This window comes from Anabrus simplex, chromosome 1, assembly GCF_040414725.1.
Source record: "Anabrus simplex isolate iqAnaSimp1 chromosome 1, ASM4041472v1, whole genome shotgun sequence".
Classification (NCBI taxonomy): domain Eukaryota; kingdom Metazoa; phylum Arthropoda; class Insecta; order Orthoptera; family Tettigoniidae; genus Anabrus; species Anabrus simplex.
This window is the reverse complement of record NC_090265.1, coordinates 306817399-306844045: the sequence shown is the minus strand read 5'-3', so window position 1 is coordinate 306844045 and position 26647 is coordinate 306817399.

The following is a 26647-nucleotide window of genomic DNA, read 5'->3' as shown; positions in this document are numbered from 1 at the left end:
GTCTCTTACATGGGCGGATGTCCAGTCCACATGTAAGGGCCAACCCTGCAACCCTATAATAATTCTATTAAGTTGCCACTACATGAGACAGAATGAACCATTAAAACAAACGAAACTAAACAATTATAAACATATCTATAAACACTCCAAATAAATCAACTAAGCGGCCTCTTACATGGGCGGATGACCAGTCCACATGTAAGGGCCAACCCTGCAACCCTATAAACGAAACTGAACAATTATAAACAGATCTATAAACACATCCCACTTCTCACATTTCTCCCTTTTACATATTTCGGGTGGGCCCGTCCCACCCATTCTTTTACGGTTATATCCTTTTCTCCCTTGCCCCTCATTCCTTACCATCCCCTTTACGGTTGTATCCTGATCTCCCTTGCCCCTCATTCCTTACCATTCCCTACTATGCGTGAATAGTGAGAGAAACGCACTTGCCTAAATGTACACCTACATCTGCATCCTACCCTGTCAGCATGTCTAATGAGTCATTACTACAAGCTGACGTTTCTAACATTTAAAATGCCAAGTGCCAATCTCCTACTGACCTATTTATGCTATCTACACCACTATTTACATTCCAAGATCTTGCATCATATACAACCTCGTATTTCTTTCATACATTGCTTTTTCACTGCACATAAGAACTTATTCAGGCCGTTGCCGTTTCTCCACTGATTCGCTACCCATATAATAATTTTCTGTTCATCTTTTTGTCTACACATTTCCAGTTGCTTGGTATTTAGAAATTTTTCTCTTAGTTCCTCTGTTCCTATACAGCCACAAAGTAAATGTAAATCATCATTCTTAGCTTTACATAGTATACACTGAGAGTTCTCTTTACTTCTGATCCATCCTTTGTTTCTATGCAGCCCCAACAACCACCATAATAACCCACTCTTAACTCTTCCATCTCCAAATCTTATGCTTAAGTTGGAGATCTGGTAGACCTTATAGAATAAGCTGAGCGAGGGCCTTTCTCTACATTCTTCCAAGCATTTCTGCATCTGAATGTCTTTAATTCTCAATGTCAGGGCCCTCTGCATTCTGCTATTATTCCCCTTCCATCCCTCTCGCCAGATATATCCCATACCCAACCCCTCAACATAACTTTTGATTTTTGCTAACCAACTCTCATCATACATTCCTTCCAGTTCATATCTATATACTTCCTGCACCAGAAAACCGCCATCTCCCCGTCTTAGTCTGGACCAATAATTTAATACTCTTTTGACACAGTTTAACTCGATAAACTCTCCGCATAAGATTAATGCCCCCACATTAGCTGTACATTGTGGTAGCCTCATAACAGCCTTACTGAAATATGTTATTTGATTCAGGCTTACCCTTTTCTTTTCTAATCCCCACAGTTCGACCCCATATAAAGCTCTGCTCAGGACTAGAGATTTCAGTATTAGCCTGAGTATTTTATAGCTTACTCCTGGATACATAGCTACTAGAATTTTTATTGCTGCGAGGGCTGCTATCCCTCTAAGTTTGCATCTCTTGATGTGGTCTTCCCACCCTCCTTTCTTATTCAGTATCATCCCTAGATATTCTAATCTGTCTACTTCCTCTATTCTTGCTCCCTGTACCAACCATTCCTTTCCTTTTCTTACCCTCCTTCTCTTACTTACAATCATCACCTTCGTTTTAGTATAGTTAATTTTCAGTGACCATTTATTTGCGTAATCTGCTAGTTTATCCAGACTTTTCTTCAATCCTCCCCTAGTCAGCGTCATTAGCAAAATATCGTCCGCGAAAATCAGGCCTGGGATCTCCATATTACCTACCGTTGGTACAGCCCACTTTGCCTCACCTTGTTCGTCTAGTATATCATTAATAAACAGAATAAATAATATGGGTGATAGTTTGCATCCTTGTTTGAGCCCCAGCTTACACTCTATCGGATTACTTATTACATTGTCTTCTAGTTTAACGCTATTATATACTCTATGATATAGCGCCTCTATCGCACGTATCATTTTCCTAGAAACGCCCAGCTTCCCTAATTTTTCTATTAACGCCTTTCTGCTTACTGTATCAAACGCTTTCTCAAAATCGACCGCTGCCAAAAATATGCTGCCACTTCCCCGTACCGTGTATTTCTCGGTTAACATTTTCACAATCATGATATTATCTATTGTTTGTCTTCCCCTTCTAAATCCTCCCTGGTATTTTGAGATTATACCGTTATTTTCAGCCCAGTCCCTTAATCTATTAGCTAAGACTCCTGTGTAAATTTTGCTCAATGTATCTAAAAGAGTTATACCTCGGTAGTTATTAGGTAAATTTCTATTCCCTTTCTTTTTATATATTGGGCATATTATCCCATACTCCCATTCCTTCGGTACCTTCGCCCCGTTGAAAATCTTATTGAATAGCTTAACAATTCCTTCTACCATCGGACCGTATTTACTTATTTGTTTCCAGCATTCATTACTAATACCATTCCTCCCACCCGCTGATTTCAACTTAAGTTTCCCAATCACCCCCTGTACTTCTTCTATCGTAAAATCCCTATCTAGTTCGTGTATACTTACTTCCACATTAGACCACAAGGTCTGTTTTCTTTCCTTATACTCCCAATCGTCCCTTCCTCCTAATAGCTCACCGAAATATGTCACCCATTTTACATAGTCGATATTTCTTTTCTTCAATCCCTTCCCTCCTTTATTGATCATATTTATTCTCTCCCATATTTTTTCCGTTTGATTATTTCTGCATTCGTTGTTTATTTGCTCTGATTGCTCCTTCAACCATTGTTTCTTCTTATCTGCAATTTTGCTTTTATACTCTTTCCTCAACCTGCAGAATGCTTCACGCTCTTCTCTCCCTCCTTTTGCTCTATACTCTCTTAGCGCTCCCAGCGTTGCTTTTCTGAGAGCCTCACATTCCCTGTCATACCAACCCTCCCCTTCCGTTTTTTTCCTTTTGCTGTGCCCGACAGTACGGGTCACTCTCTTCACAGGATACTGCAATAATTCGAGCGCTCTATCTGTGTTGTTTTCCATCAGCGCCCTTTCCCAGCCAATTCTAATTAGATGTATCTCTTTATCCATGAATGTATCTAGTCTTCTCTTTGAGTTCTCTGCCCATATATATTTAGTATAGCCACTACCCCACTCTGTCATTCTTTTTCTCTCTTCCTCTTTATTTTCCTCTCGCCTCACCAAATTGACCCATACCGGAGCGTGGTGCGATTCAATCCAGTCTTCCACTATTATGTTTTTAATGTAACCTAGCAAGTCCTGTGAGCTCATTACTAAATCAATAACGCTCCCTCCTTGTTCAGTGACATAGGTCATTTTACCTTCTTTGTCCCCCTCCCAAAAGCCATTCAAGATGCAGAAACTCCCGACTTCACATAATTCTAAGAGTTTTCTACCATAGTTATTGATTACCTTATCATTACTACTTCTTCCTGCTCCAACTATCAATTCTTCTTCTTTACTATACCTTGGACTTCGCTCGCCTATTCTGGCATTCCAGTCTCCAAGTAATAATATACCGTCCTCCTCATACCTCCCTCTAATGATACCAATTTCTACTAATAATTCTTCAAAGAACTTATCATTTGCATATGGAGATTCCCTGGGGTGACAGTAGGCAAAAGCCAAGCACACATGTTTCTCTCTCCCTGCCTCTCTCCCCATATTAAATCTTATCCACATGACCCCTTCAATTTCACTCTCGATATGCTCTATACATTCGTTCAGCTCTTCTTTGACTAATACTACTATTCCTCCTGGCACGCGGCCCATTTTGCTTAATCTCTTCCTTGACTTGTGCCTTACCGTGAATCCTCCCCAAGTTATCTCCCTGCCTACTTCTAGCCATGTTTCTAAAAGCGCTACAATATCAAAGCTTTCTAATAATGTTTTTACTTTTATATTGTCTATCTTTCTCAGTACACCTTCAATATTAACAAATCCTATTTTCCAGCCTAGTTACAGCTTTTTCTCCCTACCTTCCAGACCGCCATCTTTAATCTTACTTCTCGTCACCCTCTCACTCTCAGCTTCTACCTCCCTTCCATCATTCCTCGACGGTTTATTGTCATCCTTCTTCTCTTTATCTTCTACACCTTTATTTCTTTTTCCCCATAGGTCTTTCAGGCTCCTGCTTCTTCCCCTGGTCGTAAGGTCTCCCTCTTTCTTATTTCCCCCCAGATCGGTAATCAGAGCACCCTCTTTTCCTTTCGGAACCCTGTCTGCTAACACTTCTTGAACCTGCACAATTGATCTTTCACTCACACTATCTTGAGCGTACTCCCGACTCTCTCTTGGCCGTTTCGAACGTTCCTCTTTTTGTTTCAACCCTTCCTCCATCCTTTTTAGTTTTGTTACAGACCAAACACGCCACCATACACCATTTGTTACCACTAGCCTTTGATCCTTGATAAATGCTTTAAGGCCTTGATGTTTAGCTCTGCCTAAATGTTTCCGTAGGATTTTTATATTCTCACTCCCTTCTTTTCCCAAGTCTTTGTTTATCCAGATCCTTTCGCCTTGTAGGTTCTTTGCGTTTCTTAACACCATGTCCGCCATTATGGTTGACATCATCTTCACTTTCACTGGCCTCCTACCTTTCACTTTTCCTACTCTTTCTATGTCGTCCATATCCACTTCACTGAAGTTAAGTTTCAACTTATTTTGTATAAGGTCCACCACTTTATATATAAGCTTAACTCTATCTTCATTTCGTTCTTCCTGCTACCCATATATATATATATATACATTTCTTCATCCTTTGTTGGTTAACAATGCCGAGCTCGTTCTTCAGAAACGTCACTTCCTTTTCCAGATCTTTTACCTGCTCTTTTAGCACTCTCGTTGCTCTCTCATTCTCTTCTATTCTTTTTTCTGTGGCTCCCCACTGATCCTTGAACCAGGACTTCATATCTTCGAAACCCTTGGCTTGTTCCTTTTTGAGTTCATTTATCAATATCTCTCCATTGCTTGTTTTTATAGCTTCACCTATCATTCCCTTAATTCTCTCCCAGTCCTCCCAGCTCATGTCAGGACCGGGATACATCTCTACACCTCCTATAATTAGTAGCACCGTTATTACCGATGCTACCAAAATGACTTCACCAATCTTCCCCAGTTCTCCATTATTCGCCGCTTGCTTTGACGCCTTCTTCTGCTTGCCCATCCAGCCACCTATCGCCGCACGATATTGCTCTATGCCGATCATGATATGCTGCTCACACCTTACCTTGTCAAATACTCACTTAGTCTTGAGCTTGAAAACTCCTTTCTATCTCTTATACAGGACCACACGAGACCCCACACAACTTGGTTCACCCAGGGGATAGACACTGCGGTTGCACTAAGTGTTAGCGTGTAATAACCAAGATTGCATGCACTGACTCACTTTGGTAAGGGAAGACACCTATGCAATAACAAATGTAACTATCGAAATCTGTCCCAGCAATAATAAAGTGTTCGAGATGCTATTAGAGCAGTGTTTCCCCTCCTATAAGGCTGAGGTTCGAATCCTGGTTAATTCTAGGTTCAGATTTTCATCTAAGAAAACACATGGCGTCAGGAAGGCATGCGATCTTATGGCACCGGCCAAAATGAATATAAGCCTAGGTGCTTCCAGCGACACCAGAAATAATTTGGGTACGCTGAAGGAAGGAATAAAGAAAGAAAGAAAGATTGAAAGAAAGAAAGAAAGAGAGAGAGAGAGAGAGAGAAAAAGAAAGAAAGAAAGAAAGAAAGAAAGAAAGGAATAGCAATAGCCTACACAAACTCCAATTCTACCAAACCTAGTATCCGAAGAACACACTCCGCACCTTCTTGCTCGGAAACCACTCGCTGCCACAGGTCGCCATACCGACTGTAAGATGCCACTGGAACAGGTAATATGAAATAGCGTATGTCTTTTAGTGCCGGGAGTGTCCGAGGACAATTTTGGCTCGCCAGATGCAGGTCTTTAAATTTGACACCCGTAGGCGACCTGCGCGTCGTGATGGGGATGAAATGATGACGATGAAGACGAAATACAAACCCAGCCCCCATGCCAGAGAAATTAACCATTTATGGTTAAAATTCCCGACTCTGCTGGGAATCGAACCCGGGACCCCTGTAACCAAAGGCCAGCACGCTAACCATTTAGCCAAGGAGCCGGACGCTGGACCAGGTGAAGAGCGCCAACTGCCAAGGCGTCACCCCACTTCGTTTCCTGGCTGCCCTTTTATTTAAAATGCAATTAAAGCTCTCTACACGGTAAAACCACCGGTACAAACACAGCAACCTAACCTGCACAAAATACAAACTCTACAAACTCCAAACACAACCCCTATCCCTTCTAAACCTTCGAACGAGTCCCCTTTCGAAACCTACAAACCACAACCTCACCTAGCTAGTTCAACGAAGCATACAAAGTTCCCATCCTCCAAGAGAAGACACCAGCAGTACAGTCTAACTGATTTAATCCTGCTCAACTCCCTCTCGAATCACTGGAATTAAGCGAAGAAGCCGAAGCTGTGCCGTACAAAGATGCTGTAACAAAACGCTGTCCATTAATTCTGAGCCTCGCTAAATATTATGGAAATTTTATTTTCCAAATTACTCAAAAAATCACTAAATTCCGATCTTATATCTAATGATAATATTGAGCTTGGGAAAGTCAGCGGCAATGCTGGTAACTTTGACGTGACCACTCGGGTACACCACATAACGCTGGCTCATCTCAAGCAATTCATTCAGAGGACGGTGGAATCCGTGAATATATTATCGAATACATTTTATAGTTCCTTGCCCCTCAAATTCAACATAATTTTATACAACTTCTTCATCTATGTACTGTAAGACATTTCATTCACAAATAATATTCCACGTCTACATTTACTACAAATGTATTAGTTACATCAAAGCTTGAAAATAATCATAACGATTGGGTGAGCAGCGTAAATTGCGAATCCGGTACCAATAGAACAAAGAAGCCACCTGGGATGACGTTGATGATGGCACTACTTCAACAGATGAGCTGGAAAGATATTTAAAACAAAATTATGGAATGGAAGAAGAAATAGCGTTCTGTTTGAGAACAAAGCTATCCACAATTTCACCAAATCACCAAGAAAGTGCAAGCGTCAAGTTCAGCTTCAGAGAGAAATTTCAGTTTAGCAGGCTTCATTCTGAACGCATGGTGGTCTCTTTAGTACCGAGACAATGTTGATGCTCTTTTTTATTCACAGTACTTTCACCACCATTAATTAATGACCAATAAACTACGCACACGGACTAAGTAAAAGCCATGATCGGGTTTGCTTTTTATTGTTGGCATATTGGACGTCATTTCAGTTTGTATTGCATTTTGCGTTTAACGCAAGTGAGGTCCCTTGAATATTCTTAGTGTTATTTGGATTCATTTTCAGTTAACTTGATGTCAATTGCAGAAATATATTAGAGTTTCTAATAAACGTTTGTAATGTTGCCATTGATGCTTTCGCGGCCAGTACTTATAGACATGATGTAGGCCTTCGGGCTTATGGTGTGTCAAGAAAATAAAGTGAAAATCTAGACTGTCCACGAGAAAGGCTTCTCATGGACGGTCTAGATTATCTTCTGATGACGCAGAGCAAAGTTTTCTGCGAAACGTAAAGAATTTCACCTTATTTTCTTGAGACAGCATAAGACCAAAAGCGTGTCTCATGTCTGTTTCTAATAAATTCTCTGTTTGTGTTCAATTATTATTATTATTATTATTATTATTATTATTATTATTATTATTATTATTATTATTATTATTATTATTATTATTATTTCAGTGCAGGGGAGATTATTATTATTATTATTATTATTATTATTATTATTATTATTATTATTATTATTATTATTATTATTATTATTATTATTATTATTATTATTATTTCAGTGCAGGGGAGATCTATATCGTTTTATTTCAAACTGCGATTAGCCTACTTTAAAATTTGTCTTAACTTATGTGAATTCGTATGGAGAGCGATCTGAATAGAGGTGTGAAGTGAACATTTCGTTGTGCATGGCGCACACGTTATTGTGGGGAAGTAGTAAAAGTTAGGCTCGTCAGCCTGCCGAGTGCAGTGGACTGCTGTGGGCTGGATTAGACCAGTGTTGTGGCCCAATAGGCGGCCGCTAGAAGAGAATGACACTGCACGTGTTGGGCTGCCGGAGTCCGCGTGTTTGGAGTATTGCCTGGGCTTTACTGCAGAACTCAGTACACTTGTTCGCTCAGGCTAATGTAGCCAATATAAAAAAACCGTCCTCAAATAAGACCGAAGGTTTTATTCGAGAATTTATTTTATCACTTCATATAAAAAATGCCACGCTGTTACCATCATTACTTTTTTTTTTTAAATTCCATATGTATTGTTACTCGGTGAAACGTAGAGTATCAACTCTTGCACAAGAAATTTATAGCAGTGATGGTGTGGTATTTACTCATTATGATAATTTTAAGATTTGTAGTAAACACTTAATCTAAAACTTATCATAATGGTATTTAATTTTGGTGTGTTTTGTACTCCAGAGTGCGAACTCGTATGTCAATAAAATGTGGTGACTATTTGAATGATGTTCTTCACACCTTCTAGTGTAAATATACGTGTATTATTCGCATGAATCAAGAATATTCGCTGGGGGATATTTGTGTGTCCTTTCAATATCTGCCTTCATTTCGCATGCTACCTCACGAATGGAGAGCACCCGGCGTTAGCAATAACAGACATCTGGGGACTGAATTCTTCATTCTTTTTTGTCGTCTTCATTCTCCTACCATAGGTTTTACTATCAGCTCCTTTCCTTCCTTTCAATAGCCATCTTGTCAACTTTGTATATTTCTTATCGTCTGATCATATCCTTCTTTATTTCAGTTTGTAACCATTAGTGAGCGTAATATTAAAGTTCTGAATACACATATTGTAAAATCTCCTGTGAATTTACTGGTAAAACCGCTATAGCTCTCTTGGCTGTTTAGAATAGTGGTTTCCAGTGCGTTATGTAGAGCGGTTGTAACTTGATGCGTGCCGTCTTAAGGATAATCCTCTTCTTCTGCCTTCTCCTTACAGTATTCTGACGATTGTCAAGGAGTAAGTTATCCTGTCTTGTGGTTGCCGTATTTTGGATGTCGAACCAATATCGGAGGTTCCATGTCCAGGGTAATCTTTTACACCCTTACCTGCGTTTCCCTTCCATCTTTTTCTGTATAATGATCTGTATTGGACTCTATTTGTAATTTCGTGAGAAGGGATCAAAATAGATTGAATTCCTTCGTTCCTTAGAGAGTTAAGTCTTCCCATGATGTCCTGGCTCGGAGGATTACCTCCTCATTGGAGTCATCGTCTAGACATGAGATCTTGTATATTCTACGATATATTAAGCTGTCAAAAGTCTACACTCGGTTCATTGACGAAACTTTCAGTGTCCATCCTCTGACACCGTAAGCGCGTAGTTTTCTACATTAGTTTGGAATAATTCTGGGAGTCTTCTCCACTGAGTGATTGATGAAATGGAAAGATGATTACGCTGTTAACTGTTGTCTGTATTATTCTCTCGTTTTTTTCTTTTCTGTCTTGTTCAGTTTTATTGTAACTAATTATTGCAAACTTAAAATCTCCAGCTCATTGCCTTAAGTCAAGGGAATCATTTCAGAGTGCTAACGTCCGTCACTAAGAACATGTCAATTTTGAAGATGAGTAGAGAAAAGTGATACAAGTTTCAATCATCACCATCTTTCGATGACGCCACACAGCCACCAGGACTTCGGTTACCGACAGGAACTTAATTCAGACTGAACCATATTTAATTTACAAACATACTACCATTGCTCGATGGACGATTTGTTCCAAGCAAATGACAAGGTGGTATCAGCCGGTTGCTATTGGACATTTCAGGTTTGAACAAAGTACAAAAATACCAAGCTCGATAGCTGCAGTCGCTTAAGTGCGGCCAGTATCCAGTATTCGGGAGATAGTAGGTTCGAACCCCACTGTCGGCAGCCCTGAAGATGGTTTTCCGTGGTTTCCCATTTTCACACCAGGCAAATGCTGGGGCTGTACCTTAATTAAGGCCACGACCGCTTCCTTCCTACTCCTAGCCCTTCCCTGTCCCATCGTCGCCATAAGACCTATCTGTGTCGGTGCGACGTAAAGCAAATAGCAAAAAAAAAGTACAAAAATAATAGGAACCAACTTATAAATAAATATATCAATATTGGCGAGAAGTAGCTAGGAGTTCGATAACACTCTATCATTTTATTTTTTAATTCCTTTCTTCTGGTTCATACATGTCCTGAAAACTACTGGTACGTAATACACTGGTCCATCCCATATTAAAACTTTCACTTTTGGTGCAAATCGGATTTAGTTTTTCAATTTAACTCAACCACCAATATGGCCGACCTGATTAAATTTTTCATTAACTTAAATATCTCTGGAAATATTAATTCTATCTATACAGTAGTTACACAGATTAGCAAAGCAAAGCAAAGAAAAGAAAAGCTACCTCCGGACAGGCCATGAAGGCCCTTGGAGGAGTGGAAGGTAAAGGCTTCCACCATTGTTAACCTCGGCACGTGATGGGGTAGAGAGGTTAGCTCTACGCCCGGCCGCCTTTGCCCCCAGGAATTAACCTGGTACTCATTTTTGGTGTGGGCTGAGTAAACCTCAGGGCCATATGCACCTCCGGAAGTGGAAATCTCGTTTCTTAAATTTTACGACTTCCTGACGGGGAGTCGAACCCACGTCCTTCCCGGCAAATCGAGCACGCCTTTACCGCCTCGGCCAGGCAGGCCCTAGTTATAAAGACTATTATAGATTTTACAATCGTTTCTGTCTCATACGTTTTTTTTTTTTTTTTTTTTTTTTTTTTTTTTGCAATTTGCTTTACGTCGCACCGCACCAACACAGATAGGTCTTATGGCGACGATGGGACAGGGAAGGGCTAGGCGTGGGTAGGAAGCGGCCGTGGCCTTATTTAAGGTACAACCCCAGAATGTTCCTGGTGTGAAAATGGGAAACCACGGAAAACCATTTTCAGGGCTGCCGACAGTGGGGTTCGAACCTACTATCTCCCGAATACTGGATACTGGCCGCACTTAAGCGACTGCAGCTATCGAGCTCGGCCTCATACATGTTTACCTTACGAGCTATGACAATAGAAATATTTGTGAATTTAGACTTTACTGGCAAGTCCATCAACGGCAAGCATTTCCGACGGGGATAGCCTCTATTGTTCAGTCGTCATGGTAATCAAGTAGCTAATAATTGTGGTGGTTGTTGTTGTGAGAGTATAAATACGCTGCAAATTCGCTCGACCGTTAGTCACTATTCATTATGAAGGTAATGAAGATGACTACCGAAATGAGCAAGGAAACGCGACCTCTCGAAAAATGAGGTAAACTGGAATCGTAAGGGGGATGTTTGCTCTAATATATCATCGATCTCGAAGAAACCAACATCTGATGGCCTACAATGTCCTAAGTCTGTAAAATGTATCAACTATAGTATAACATTTCCTTCATTGCCTGTTGGTAGTTAAGGTGTACGCTATATGGGATTACTGCCACGATTATAGAAACAGTAACACCAGAACGACGGGTGCGACAGCTAGTATTACTATAAATTACTAAATATGTGTAAGCGCTGGTTTAGTGTATGATACGGAAAAATTTCCTTAACTTTGTCAGATAAATGGAAGCTCTTATCTATCTATCTATCTATCTATCTATCTATCTAGAGTTTCTATAGTATCCCCTGTGCTTAAAGGAAAGCATGATAGATATAAAGCTGAAAATTACAGGCCAGTGAGTTTAACATACATTGAATGTAAGCTTTGGGAAAGCATTCTCTCTGATTATATCAGACATGTTAGCGAAATTAATCACTCGTTCGATAGAAGGCAGTTCGAGTTTAGGAAAGGTTATTCCACTGAAGCTCAACTTGTAAGATTCCAGCAAGATATAGCAGATATCCCGGATTCAGGAGGTTAAATGGATTGTATCGCAATTCACCTATCTATGGCATTTGATAGGGTGGATCACGGGAGACTACAGGCAAAAATGAGTGCAATTGGACTAGATAAAAGAGTAACTGAATTTGTGGCTATATTTCTAGAAAATATAGAGAATTAGAGTAGGTGAGTCTTTATCTGACGGTGTAATAATTAAGAGGGGAATTCCTCAAGGCAGTATTATTGGACTTTTATGCTTTCTTATATATATATATATATATATATATATATATATATATATATATATATATATATATAATAAGAGTTTTGTCTGTGCATTGCTCAGAATTTGAAAAGAATGTTATTCCTATATCGGTCATGTACACAGTAACAAGGAAATACACTCTTTACTTTTCCGTAATTTCTGTCTGTCTGTCTGTCTGTCTGTCTGTCTGTCTGTCTGTCTGTCTGTCTGTCTGTCTGTCTGTCTGTCTGTCTGTCTGTCTGTCTGTCTGTCTGTCTGTCTGTCTGTCTGTCTGTCTGTCTGTACACGCATCACTAGAAAACGGCTAAAGATAATTTAATGAAAATCGGTATGCAAAGTCGGGGAATAAGTCGCTACAATCTAGGCTATAAATAGTTTTATTTACGCTGATAGAAATGGTAGTCTAAGGGAAGGCCTAAAATTTTATTTTCAAATATTTATGTTAATAGTGGTCCTATCGTAATAAAAACTGGTATTCATAGCCGAGGAATGAGTCGCTACAATTTAGGCTATAAATAATTTTATTTACGCTGAGTGAAATGGTAGTTTAGGGGAAGGTCAAAAATGTAATTTTTAAATATATACGTTATGAGTGGTCCTATATCAATGAAAACTGGCATGCGTAGTCGGAGAATGAGCCATTATAATCTAGGGTATGAATCATTCTATTTACACTGAGTGAAATTGTAGTTTAGGGGAAGGCCTAAAATTTAATTCTCAAATATTTAAATTATTAGTAGTCGCATCGAAAAATACTACATAACCAACGTTATATAGAATTAAATCTCCGACCATTTATGTCTTATACATTTTTACCATACCGACTGTGATAACACAGATATTCATGAAATTGTAATTTGTTGCTAAGTTTATATCAACGCCGAGCCACGAGAAAGTGGGTTAAGAGAATTTAATGAAAATCGTTATATAGAGTCGGAGAATGAGAAACAACAGTCTAAGCTATAAACAAATTTATTCATCCTGGATGGAATTGTAGTTCAGGGGAAGGCGCCTAAAATGTAATTTTTAAATACCTATGTTATTGGTGCTATCGAAAAGTGCTGCATGATTATGCAATTAAAAATAATTTAGTATTTGAATACTCACTAAGAAACTAACAGACATTAAAGAAACTGCCAGACTGATGAATGCGCGCGACAAGTGGGTGAATTATAACTCAGTGGCCACGACCTCGGCAAACAATATATACCCCTACTACCCTTCCTGACAGCACAGGAAAAGTCTCCATTACTTGCCGTAGTGCTATACAAATTGGTTAGCGGCGACGAACAGCATTTTGTGCGTATTTCCGTCAATAATTATGTTAATAATTAAAGAAAATAAACGAAGGAATTAGCAGATAAGATAACAAGGTTTGTACAAATAGCTTTTTTAAAATAATTCCTAGTTCCAGCTGGCTAAAGTAGAATGAAAATGTAATGTGTACTGCAGTGGAGGGGGGGGGGAGCGACTGTCCCTCCTCGCCGCACCCCCTAATCGCCGCTACTCTTTGTAGACACGCCAAAGGTGTAGAAAAGGAAATCTAATAACTTATTTATTTATACACGTGCGGACATTCCACTCGATAGAAGAGTTGCATGTATGAAACAAAAACTAATACTGTTCGGTGAAGTACGTATGTAGAAGGCATACGTCTGTTTGGAGCTTCTGTTGCATTCCGACCAGATTGTCCAGATTAAAATAATGTCTGTGTATTCACCGCTGCTGATCACACTAGCTACTGCTGATATGCAGACAGCAAATATAGTGCGGCTGTAGCATACACCAGCCTAGAACTATGCGGTCGAAAACAATGTTTACTAATGCAAGGGGTGCATTCGACCGGCAGTGCTGAGTAACATGCTGCGAGTGTGACTCTGTTTTTTATATCTTCATATTCTGACGTAACCTGCCCGCTGACAGTAGTTCCCCTATTAAAATCAGTTGGTAGACACGCTACGGTATTCTACAATATATACGGATATCGAAGTAAATTGTTGTAAATGAAGTGAATAAAAATAATTCATATTGAAAAACGGATTGTATAAAAAGACGACTCTGGCCTCATTTAGCTATATAAATGGCTGGCCCCTTAATATTTCCTCGTATCTCATCTATTTAAAGGCAAGATGATTTTAGAACCGTTGAATAGGGTGAAATTTGTGTAAGATTTTCACACAGTGAATTACTTTTCAGATACTTATGCGACAGCTTCAAACATAGAATTTGGCTGGATGGGCCAATATTTGTGTAGATTTTATGATCCCATCTTATTTATTATTTATACGTGAATCAAACCATCAATTATGCGTGTACAAAGTGCAAAATACCGGGCGAGTTGGTCGTGCGCGTAGAGGCGCGCGGCTGTGAGCTTGCATCCGGGAGATAGTAGGTTCGAATCCCACTATCGGCAGCCCTGAAGATGGTTTTCCGCGGTTTCCCATTTTCACACCAGGCAAATGCTGGGGCTGTACCTTAATTAAGGCCACGGCCGCTTCTTTCCAACTCCTAGGCCTTTCCTATCCCATCGTCGCCATAAGATCTATCTGTGTCGGTGCGACGTAAAGCCCCTAGCAAAAAAAAAGTGCAAAATTTAGGTAAATCCAGAAATAGAGCCTAATTTAGCATAAAGGATAGAGATACGACAAAAAGTCATAGGATCAAAGTTGTAGATCACTTCAAATTGAACGGAGATTGTGCCATCCGTTTTGTGATACGACTTACCGTTTAGCCACCAAATACCTCGAAAGGAAGGTCTGCACTGTCATAAAAATTGCCTCGATATTTCGATATTTTTTGTGGGTAAAAAATTCTTTTTAAAAAATCTCCTACATATTCCATCGGTTACAGGCAAAAAGCTATATTTTTGCCAAATTTATATTTTCTAACTCGTCTGGGAGATTGTGCTGCCATCTTGGTATCGAGGAGGGGATTAAAAATTAGGACTTTCAGGAAACTTTTAAGCCCATGAAACCTATAGGTCATCGTTCAGGATAAATATCACCGACTGTGTTCTTATGCAGATTTGAAACTCCCAACGTGTCCCTCTCAGAGAATTTTGAGAATTTTAGATTTTTTCTAGGGATCCTGAAGTCATCAGGTTGTCTGATACCAAGTTTTATGTTTATAGGATGCCTTGAATGTTCACATTAATTCACGCCTGTTTTCATTTTTATGCCTTAATTTATATATGTATAGTACAGTATATACAGATTGCGCCAAACTAACTTCTATTTATTAATATGGATTATATATTTCACCCGCTTCCGAAGCGGTTCTAGGGGTGTCTTACTCCCACCGTATGTTTTCCAGGTAGTAAGTCATAGTTGGAAGTCATACTGGAACATACACACGTCTATTACCTTGGGCATATTTGACAATTTATTTTTACACCCTTTCTCACCCTCTATGCCAAAGGGGGGCATTTTTGACAATTTATTTTTTCACCCTTTCTCACCCTCTATGCCAAAGGGGGCTGAAGCTGGACTTTAAAAATCCGGAATGTTACTATTCATCTCAGTGACCCGGAAAACTATGGATTAGGCAGTATATTCGATTATTATTATATCTCACACCCCCTCCCCACTAAGGGGGATTAAACTTTGAGTTTTAAAATATCGGAAGTGTTACTATTCATCTCAGCGACACCGAAAAGTATGGCTTCGACACTATTTTCGATTATTTTTAAATCTGAATCCCCCTCACCCCCCACCAGAAAGGTGGATGAACATGGACTTGTAAAATATCCGGGGTCTCACCATTCATCTCAGCGACCCCAACAACTATGGATTCAACATTATTTTCGTTTATTTTTATATATCACTCTCCAATTGCCACCCACTACGAAGGGGCTGAACTTAAAAAAATTTCGGAGTGCCATTATTCATCTCAGCGACTCCGAAAAGTATGGATTCGACACTACTTTCGATGATTTTTATATCCCAGCCCCCTCGCCCCGCCGCCGCCCCTAAGGGTTCCTGGGGTGTCCTACCCCCACGTGGTTTGTCTCCTGATATTAAAATTTAAGTGTACAATTCACCTCGGCGACCCCTAAAACTATGTATTCGACACTATTTTCGATTAATTTTATATATCACTCCCCCCTCGCCCCCGATCCCAAAGGGGGATAAACTTGGACTTATAAAATAACTGGAGTCTCACTATTCATCTCAGCGACCCCGACAACTATGGATTCGACACTATTTTCGATTATCTTTATATATCATTCTCCCATCTCCCCCACCACGATGGAGGCTGAAATTGGACTTTTAAAAAATTCCGGAGTGTCACTATTCATCTCAGCGACCCCAAAAAATATGGAATCGACACTACACTCGATGCTTTGTATATCTCAGCCCCTCACCCCTAATGTTTCCTGGGGTGTATTACCCCCACGTGGTTTGTCTTAGCGACCCCGAAGACTACGTATTCGAGAGTATTTTCTATTATTTCTATATATCACTTCCCCATCCCCCCCAACGAAGAGGACTGAACTTGGACATAAAAAAATTCCGGAGTGTTGCTATTCACTTCAGGGGGCCCGAAAAGTATTGATTCGACACTACTTTCGATGATATATATGTCTCACCCCCTCGCCCCTAAGCGTTCCTGGGGTGTCCGACCCCCACGTGGTTTGTCACCTGCTACTAAAAATCCGAAGCGTACCATTCACCGCGGTGCCACCGCAAACTACGTATTCGACATTATTTTCGATTAATTTTATATATCACCCCTCCTCGCCTCCCACCCCAAAGGGAGATAAACTTTGACTTATAAAATATCCGGAGTCTCACTATTCATCTCAGCGACCCCGACAACTATGGATTCGACACTCTTTTCGATTATTTTTATATATCACTCTCCCATCGCCCCTACCACGAAGGGGGCTGAACTTGGACTTAGAAAAATTCCGGAGTGTAACTATTTATCTCAGCGACCACGAAAAGTATGGATTCAACACTACTTTCGATGATTTTTGTATCTGAGCCCCCTTGCTCCCCTGCCCCTAAGGTTTTTTGGGGTGTATTACCCCCACGTGGTTTGTCTTCTGATACTGAAAATCCGGAGTGTCGTTATTCATCTCAGCGACCCCGAAAACTGCGGATTCGACACTGTTTTCTATTATTTTTATATATTACTCTCCCATCGCCCCCCACCCCGAAAGGGACTGAACTTGGACATTTGGAAATTCCGGAGTGTCACTATTCGTTTCAGCGAGCCCGAAAAGTATGTATTCGACACTACTTTCGATTATTTTAATATCTCACCCCCCTCGCCCTCCCAGCCCCTAAGGTTTCCTGGGCTGTCTTACCCCCACGTGGTTTGTCTCCTGATACCAAAAATCCGGACTGTACAATTCACCTCGGCGACCCCTCAAAAACTATATATTCGACACTATTTTCGTTTAATTGTATATATTATTCCCCTCTCACCCCCACCCGAAAGGGGGCTGAACTTGGACTTTAAAAAAATCCAGAGTGTCACTATTCATCCAAGCGACCCCGAAAAGTATGGATTCGACACTATTTTAGTTAATTTGTATATCTGACCCCCCTCACCCCCCGCCCCGAAGGGTTCCTGTGCTCTCTTACCCCCGCGTGGTTTATCTCCTGATACTAAAAATCCGAAGTGTTCAATTCACCTCGGCGATCCCGAAAACTATGTATTCGACACCTTTTTCGTTTATTTTTATATATCGCCCCCCTCACCCCCACCCCAAAGGGGGCTGAACTTGGACTTTAAAAAACCCGGAGTGTCACTATTCATCTGAGCGACCCCGAAAAGTATGGATTCGACACTATTTTCGTTAATTTGATTACCTGACCCCTTGCCCCCCCCCGCCCCTAAAGTTTCCTTTGCTGTGTTATCCCCACGTGGTTTGTCTCCTGATACTAAAAATCCGGAGTGTACAATTCACCTCGACGACCCAGAAAACTATGTATTCGACACTATTTTCGTTTTAATTTAATATATCATTCCCCCTCGCCCCCCACCCAAATGGGAGCAGAAATTTGACTTTTAAAAATCGGGATTGTCACTATTCACCTCAGCGACCCCACAAACTATGGATTCGACACTTTTTCGATTATTTTTTTACCTGACCCCCTAACCCCCACCCCTAAGTGGTGGCTTACCCCTACAGTGCTCGTCTCCAGATAGAAAATAATATGTGTTAAAAATTTGATTGAAATTGCTCCAGTGGTTTAGGAGGAGATGTGTCATTTACACACATACATCCATCATCAGTCCCCCCTCGCCCCCCCACCCACATTTGAGCAGAAATTTGACTTTCAAAAAATCGAGAGTGTCACTATTCACCTCAGCGCCCCCAAAAACTACGGATTCGACACTATTTTCGATTTTTTTACCTGATCCCCCTAACCCCCCACTCCTAAGGGGGCTAGAGGTGGCTTACCCCCACAGCGCTCGTCTCCAGATAGCAAATAATATGTGTTCAAAATTTGATTGAAATTGCTCCAGTGGTTTAGGAAGAGATGTGTCATTTACATACAAACATACAAACATACAACATTCATTTATATATATATAGATTATTATTATTATTATTATTATTATTATTATTATTATTATTATTATTATTATTATTATTATTATATTGCTGGTATTACTTATTAAACTAGTGTATATGGTACATTTTACTTTAAGATAATATTATCGTGTGTCGAGTCATGTATGTGCCACGACTAGGAAAGGGTTGTTTAGCTCTGAGTTAGAGCATGTCAATTACGCACTGTTATACACATACACAGTACAACTACGTTATACGTCGTTAATTTTTGCGTGGATGCCTGCTCTCGTTCTCATTATCGCTCTCTCTCTCTCTCTCTTTCTCTCTGTCACACACAAACACACACACACACACACACACACACACACACAAAGACAGAGAACCATACAATCAAAGGAGCAGTATTAGAGCGTTTCCATACTAGGATACATTCAAATGATAAGGTAAATACTGAAATTTTTTGACCTCAGAATGTATTAACCAGAAATACCTACAGGAAGAATGCGTGCTTTGTCAGCACTGTATGTAGCAGAGGCGAATTCTTTCCTAAACCCAAAGTAGTACATCGACTTGGATCCTATAGCGCAGACTCTGAAATGGTCGACTGTAGAATATCACGAACTCCTACTATGAGAGACCGGTAGAGGAGCACACTGGAACAGTGTACCTGGTTTGGGAACCAACCTCCTTCTAATGTTGACCCTATGCGGAAAGGGCGAAGGAGAGGAAACAGAGATGAGAGGGTCAAGGTGTTTCAATAACCCAGATGGATGCTTTGTGTGCAAGAAGAATCTATTATTTCATTTGCAGAAGAATCCTCTTCAAGTACGTGATTTTATGTTTTGGATACTAATTATGAGAAATAACACTGGGAAAGTGAAGCTCATCGAAACACCAAACATCACAACATCAGGTCATCCATCGCGCAGTCGCTCGGTGAGAAAGGATTTCAAGTGCATGGGGAAGTCCTTGGCGCTGCGTAAATGGCAGTACGAGAAGGATAGACATGATCACCACTAAAGAGAACAAAGCGAGCAAGTGGCTCCGTGGTTTGGTTCACGTAGCTATGTGCTTGTTTTCGGGAGACCGTGGGTTCGAACTCTACTGCCGGCAGACCAGAAGATAGTTTTCCTTGGTTTCCAATTTTAACGGAAGGCATGTGCTTGGGTTGAACCTTAAGTTGTTTTACAAGTTGCTTTACTTTGCACCGACACAGAAAGGTCTTATGACGACGATGGGATAGTAAAGGCCTAAGAATGGGAAGGAAGCGAACGTGGCCTTAATTAAGGTACAGCCCCATCATTTGCCTGGTGTGAAAATGGGAAACCACGGAAAATCCATTTTAGGGCTGCCGAAGGTGGGGTTCAAACCCATTACCTCCCGGATGCAAGCTCATAGTAGTGCGCCCCTAACCGCACGGCCAACTCGCCCGGTTGTACATATTAAGGCCACGGCCGCTTCTTTCCCACTCATACTCCTTTCCTATCCCATTGTCGCCATATGACCTCTCTGTGTAGTGAAACGTAAAGCAAATATTTAAAGGATAAAGTGGAAAAGAGATATATACTAGTAGGATTTGGACAAACTCTGACCAACCAGGGGAAGTACATAGAAAAAAGAAGGCCATCTGCCTGCCGACAGTGTCGTATTATAAGAATAAGTACGAGCTGGGTGGCTGAGAACGAAGGGGTCTCATGACGGAGGCGAGAAAGACAGGCCCTAAGAAAACGATAAGGCTGATGAAGACCTTCAACATTAGTACCAAGGAGTACATCGACTGGAGGCTGAAAGCGCTCAGGTGTTCTCTTCTGATCCTCAGTCATCGTTTATATAACACTGGACTGAGATCATGGACTTTTAACGTACTTGTAATTTATTTTTCAACGAAATTCTTTTAGTGGATTCTTTGTCTCAAGCAGCCTCCAAGTGGAGGAATATTTTGAAAATAAAAAATCAATTCCATCCCCGTATAACAAAAGAAAATGCTCTACCTGCAGTATACACCACAATTACTTGAATTCGACGAAATTTAACTATTCAGGATCGTTACAAATTGTTTTAACGAAAACAAACCACTGCACGTACAGAGCCACAACTAGTAAAACATAATTTGTTCTACTCCTGGAAGTTCTACTAGATGCAACCAACATTACCGGCTCGCCATGCAAACTTTGAGGTATAACTCCAAACAGTGGATGGCGATTCGGGAACACTGTGCAGACAACTTGAAAGATATTGTTTAGTTTAGGTTGTCGTAGGATATTATAATTCCTTATAGGAGGTGGCTGGATATTAACCCAGCGCTACTGTGACGCTAAACCTAAGCAAATAGAATTATTATAAGGATGGGAGAAATCCCTGAAGCAATCCAATTTCATTCCCTTATATGATCGTTCCGGCTGGAAACGACTACGCTCTTTGAAAACTACATTTCCTGTCCCAGAGCCTTCTGTGCAAGAGATAGATTCAGAAAATATTAGGAACGTGTTTTTTAAAGTATTGCCTCCTGCACGATAATTTAAATAACGCGAAATACTGGCCTGGAAATGGACAAGTGGTGGTGCTCTGCGTCGTCAAGCATGCTTAGAATAGTGATAGAAATGACGATCTGTGCCCATATTTGGTTGAAGTGACGTGCAAATTTGTTTCCTTCGCATGAAGACATTCCCCAAGTAGTTATCGTCTTTAGTGACTCCTGAGCAGATTGGATAACTGTTACAATGTGGGGAAATATGTGAAAGATGATATTATAGTCAAAATGATCATATAAAAATACATCAGTACAATAAGCGGGATTTTCTTGGTGGAGTCAATCACATGATACGTGTATTTCTTGGTTATAGGAAACTGTGGGCACACAGATCTTCAACATGACAATGCTTGTCTACAGACGGGTGTTGACAAAGGAATGATACATTTCAGCCTCTCAGATTCCACGTGAGTTTAACCATACCCATCAAATAACCAAGCTTTCTTACCTGCTGACATTACCATCCTTCAGAATGAAAAGATTAATGAATTGACACCATCGACGAGTGGTTTGGAAATAAAATCACATGAGTGACATTGGTGTCCCTGGATAATGACTAATTTCTACGCCGAATGATTGCTACAATTTGTCCGATACTGAAGTAGTCCAAGATAGTATACACTTGGTGGATAATATTACCTTCTAGAAGAAGGTATTTTAAATTGTCGGCAGAAATGCATGTTCTCTTGCATTCTGATTATGTTATCGCGAAGGAGGGCAGAAAAGTTTCTTACGTAGCTATACCTGAGACTATACCTTTCTTTATCTTCATCAGAGTTGAACTGAAAATCATAGAATCATTCTATCGGAAAATTAAGTAATGAAACTCTCATTTCTGTACGCTCCCTGTATATTTCGTTTCTGCGTTCGCGAGTATCCCGTTTGACACTACTGCCGTGCCTGTTACTAGTATAAATAATATATATCCTTAACGCAGCACCTATGATATTAACAGCGGACTGGCATATAAATTGAAATATATTTTAGGGAGATACAGTGTTTGAACCCCACTGTCGCCATCCTGAATATGATTTTGCGTGGTTTCCATTTTCCCACCAGGAAATGCTGGGGCTGTACCTTAGTTAAATCCACGGTAATTTTCTTCCCACTCCTAGTCCTTTCCTATCCCATCGTCGCCATAATACGTATCTGTGTCGGTGTGACATAAATAAAATTTTAAAAAATCCCGGGGTTAGATCTTTTCTCAACCGCTGTTTCATAAGGACTATTTCTAAATATCCCGTATTGCAGGAGTGAGATATATGATTATTCCAAAATTCATGAAGAACAACAGCAGTTGTTGCTCAGGTTATCCACATCATTGCTAAAACCCGGGGAAAATAGCAGTTTTTTTTTTTTGAACGGAGCAATAGTGGTCAATTTAGAAATCAACATGTTGCATGAAATTGAATGTGATGCAGTCATGTGGCTTCCAATTGATGAAATTTTATCCGGGATTACGGGGTTTAGTGCAGATAGCGAGAGAAACAGAGAATAAATACAGTAGGAGCCGATCAGTGGACTTCATATTTAGATTTTGAGGTTAAGGATATATGAACATAAGTTGCGATAGTACCTTTTGTAAATAGATAATCGTTCCGACGCTTGGATCATGGACAGGAAAACCTTAAAAATCGCCAATAGAAGTATGTATGTATGTAAGTATGTATGTATGTATTGAAACAGGAACGCCCGTACTTCAGTTTATCGGAGAGCATGAGAAACGACAAGGCGTGTACGGCCCATGCTAAGAGAGTGAGAGAGAAGGGTAGTGAACATTTTTTTTATGATTAAGTGGATCCTTCAGTTTATTCAATAGATATGCAAAGAATTATGTCACCTTTTACAGCTGAATCGTGGAGTTGTCCTTGAAGGCGTGGAGGGGACGTCGTCCTGAGGCGTCTGTGTCGTCTTGCGGTCAGCATCGGCGTTGTCTTCCGTCATTGGTGTTTTCTCTGTATTAGTGTTGATGGCGACTCAAACCTGAGGCAGGAACGGGGAAATGTGGAGCTTCCGCATCGGACGTCATGGGACTCTGGTGTGACACCTCTCTAAAGCGAAGCACACCGAAATAGTTCCCACAGTCAATGATGTTGAACGCACTTTAGCAGCAAGGATAAAGTCAGAGTCACAGTTCCATGAGAATAAGATGGAAGGAATTATCGTATTTGGAATAATAAACAGACGAAAACAACCTAGGACCTTCCGAGGTGCACTTCACAAAGAAAATTAAATTCACCGGGTACAGTCTCTGCACTGTACACCATGAGCACAATATTCACACACTTGTTGAAATAAACGACAGTCCAAGTTCTGTTACGTCGTAATTTTCAGAAGATTATCAGACACTTAAGATCATACGTGATTCTGAACAGGTTATGATGGGAATTGGCATGGTACCTCGGAAAGAAATTACGATACCGTATTCCACAAGTTAATACTGTCTCTAAGAGGGAATGTTGGCACAGTTTATTACGAACACAGTTCAGTGGATAGACACAGTCTTTAAATGAAATGAAGGCTGGCACAGTTTTATTACGAACACAGTTCAATGGATATACACAGTCTTTAAATGAAATGAAGGCTGGCACAGTTTTATTACGAACACAGTTCAATGGATAGACACAGTCTTCAAATGAAATGAAGGTCGGCACAGTTTTATTACGAACACAGTTCCGAAAAATGGATAAACACAGTCTTTAAATGAAATGAAGGTCGGCACAGTTTTATTACGAACACAGTTCCGAAAAATGGATAGACACAGTCTTTAAATGAAATCAAGGTTGGCACAGTTTATGTTAGAAACGTTATCGCTGTTTTCACACAGTCTTTAAATGAAATCAAGGTTGGCACAGTTTATGCTAGAAACATTCATAGTCCACAAACGAAATATAATCGCCCAGTCGTACAGACTGACAAAAACGAAATTACGTTTTTGTTCATGCACGAAGTTCAAGCCCACGGAGAAAGCTTCCAACACTAACGTTTCCGAACTCAAGTACACAGCCGGACCGAGTGACGAATTATATCGCGACGTGCTTACTTGCGCACACACTGAACTCACGGCTTACTGCCGACTCCTCTCACTCTCTCTGCCTACGGCACACTGCAGCTGCACACTGCCCACACTGCACACTCTCTGCTTTACCCCAGGCTGGCGATTCGCTAATATTGCCGAAGGTCGGTGGGCGTGGCTACACCTGTGGGCCCCAAGAAAATTTTATATCTTGGCCATCTTTACACTGAGTGACATGAAATTTCGGCTAGCAGCGTTCAATATTCCTGCCTGCAAGGTAACGTTATTGAAATATTGATATCACATTTCGTTCATGCTGCAATGCTATGGAACACGAAAGAACCTTCTGCGTGACGTCGCTTGACCTTGGCCGGTGTTCTGGAACAGCGCGAGCTTGCTTGCAGTTCCCACAAGGCCTGTGCGCTCGGCGCAAGTTTTAAATGCTTACGGCCGGGTGTTAGCGAGTTCCTCTTAATAAATGAATGAAACGTGAATGCTCGTAGGGCGTTCCCGTTTCAGTATGTATGTATGTATGTATGTATGTATGTATGATGGCACATTTGTAGTGAATTTACTAGGCCTATGATAAAAGGTTTATTGAAATGTACTGTTTTCTTGTTGGCCGGGCCGATTGTGTCAGACGGTGGCCTTCTGACCTCAAATTGGCAGGTGGTCCGGTGGTATTTGAAGGTGCACAAATATGTCAGCCTCTTGTCGGTAGATTACTTGCATTGAGAGAGAAACGAATGAAGGGAGATTCTTTTCCAATTCGCTTCACGTTGCACTGACACAGATAGATCTTTCGGCGATGATGGGAAAGGAAAGGGCTAGGAGTGGGAAGGAATCGACCGAGACCAGCTCCAGCATTAGCCTCGTATGGAAATTGGAAACCACGGAATACCATATTCAGGGCTGCCGACAGTGGGGTTCGAACCACTCTCTTCCGAATGCAACCTGACAGCTACGTGTCCCAGACTGCGCAACCATTCGCTCGGAAGGAGAGAATTCCAAATTCAAGAATCAACTCTTTTCAAATGTGATACCGTTTTACCTTCGTTACTACAAGAAACTGTAGTAACTGTAGTGAGACCTGGATAAAGTTAACCGTTACTAAATCTCAGTAAATGGTGTGAATATTAGTAATCTATATTGGTATAATAGTATAGAAATTAATTTATAATACCGTTATTTAAAAAAAAGGATCCGTTTGTCAGCTAAAGCACTAAACCAAGTGTGAAATGATCAACTACTCCACTAATACAGTGTAGCTTCTTACCTTCTACGGACAACATCGCCAGTGTTCCCGCAAGCTTGCCACAGCAGTGTAAATTCTCTTCAGAGCTTCAGACCGCAAATATTTATCATGGTAATTTGCATTCCTGACTGCGTACTCCGTACAAACCCAGCTCACTCCTATACGCTTCTAGCATGGTTGCTAGTGCAAGCTATTTTCTGACGAGAAACACATCAGGAACATTTTTATTGACCCCTTAGCTTTTAAAGATTGTTTTCTTCTGGCATGAATTATCCACCTACTTCTGCCTCAAATTTCTATTCATCCACTAACCGTTGAGAAATTGGTTAGGCACACCGTCAAGAAGGAACTGCGTTGCCAGATTTTCAGTTGAAATCCTACAGACGAGTCATGACCTACAAATGTAACCAAAGGAGGATGAAAGAAAGAAGGCACCTGTTTAAAAAAATCGGATTCTTATACTCCTCGGTGTGAAGTAGTTTCTGTAGACAAACTACGTGTTGACAAATTCTAGATTTGTACCGAATCACTCCTTCAACGCATAAATAAAAAATTTGCAACCGTGACACCATTTTCCACATATATTTCATAATGTTCATTAATGGGCAAAGGAAAGGAAGGAAATCTTATCCTAATGTCCCTTAAATCATACTTCACATTACTGATCCAGGTGAACGCTGTTTCCACCTTAACTCTAAACCATGACTGAAATGCTCGTGAAAACTAATTAGATGTAGGTACCAGGTGCTGACTTCGGGACAATTAAATTTTCCCTTCTCTGATTATATTGTTCTGCAATGAATCTTCATAGATTATTTTATGTCCTCTGAAACGAGTAGTATTTTACCTGCCTAGATTATTTAATGTCCGGTTATATAAGGTAATTTGTGATTAGTTCAACTCACCTCACCAAGCTGGTGCTTATTGTTTCTACACAAGTTTTTTGAAGGTAGCAACAACACGTCAAGTACCATAAGGTTTACTTCAGGTGCTTCCCTTCAACCATTTCAAATCTTATCTTGATAGTAATTATTCTCCAATAGATTACAAAATATACTTCATGTACTTAAGATCTCTAATATCGAACTATGGAAG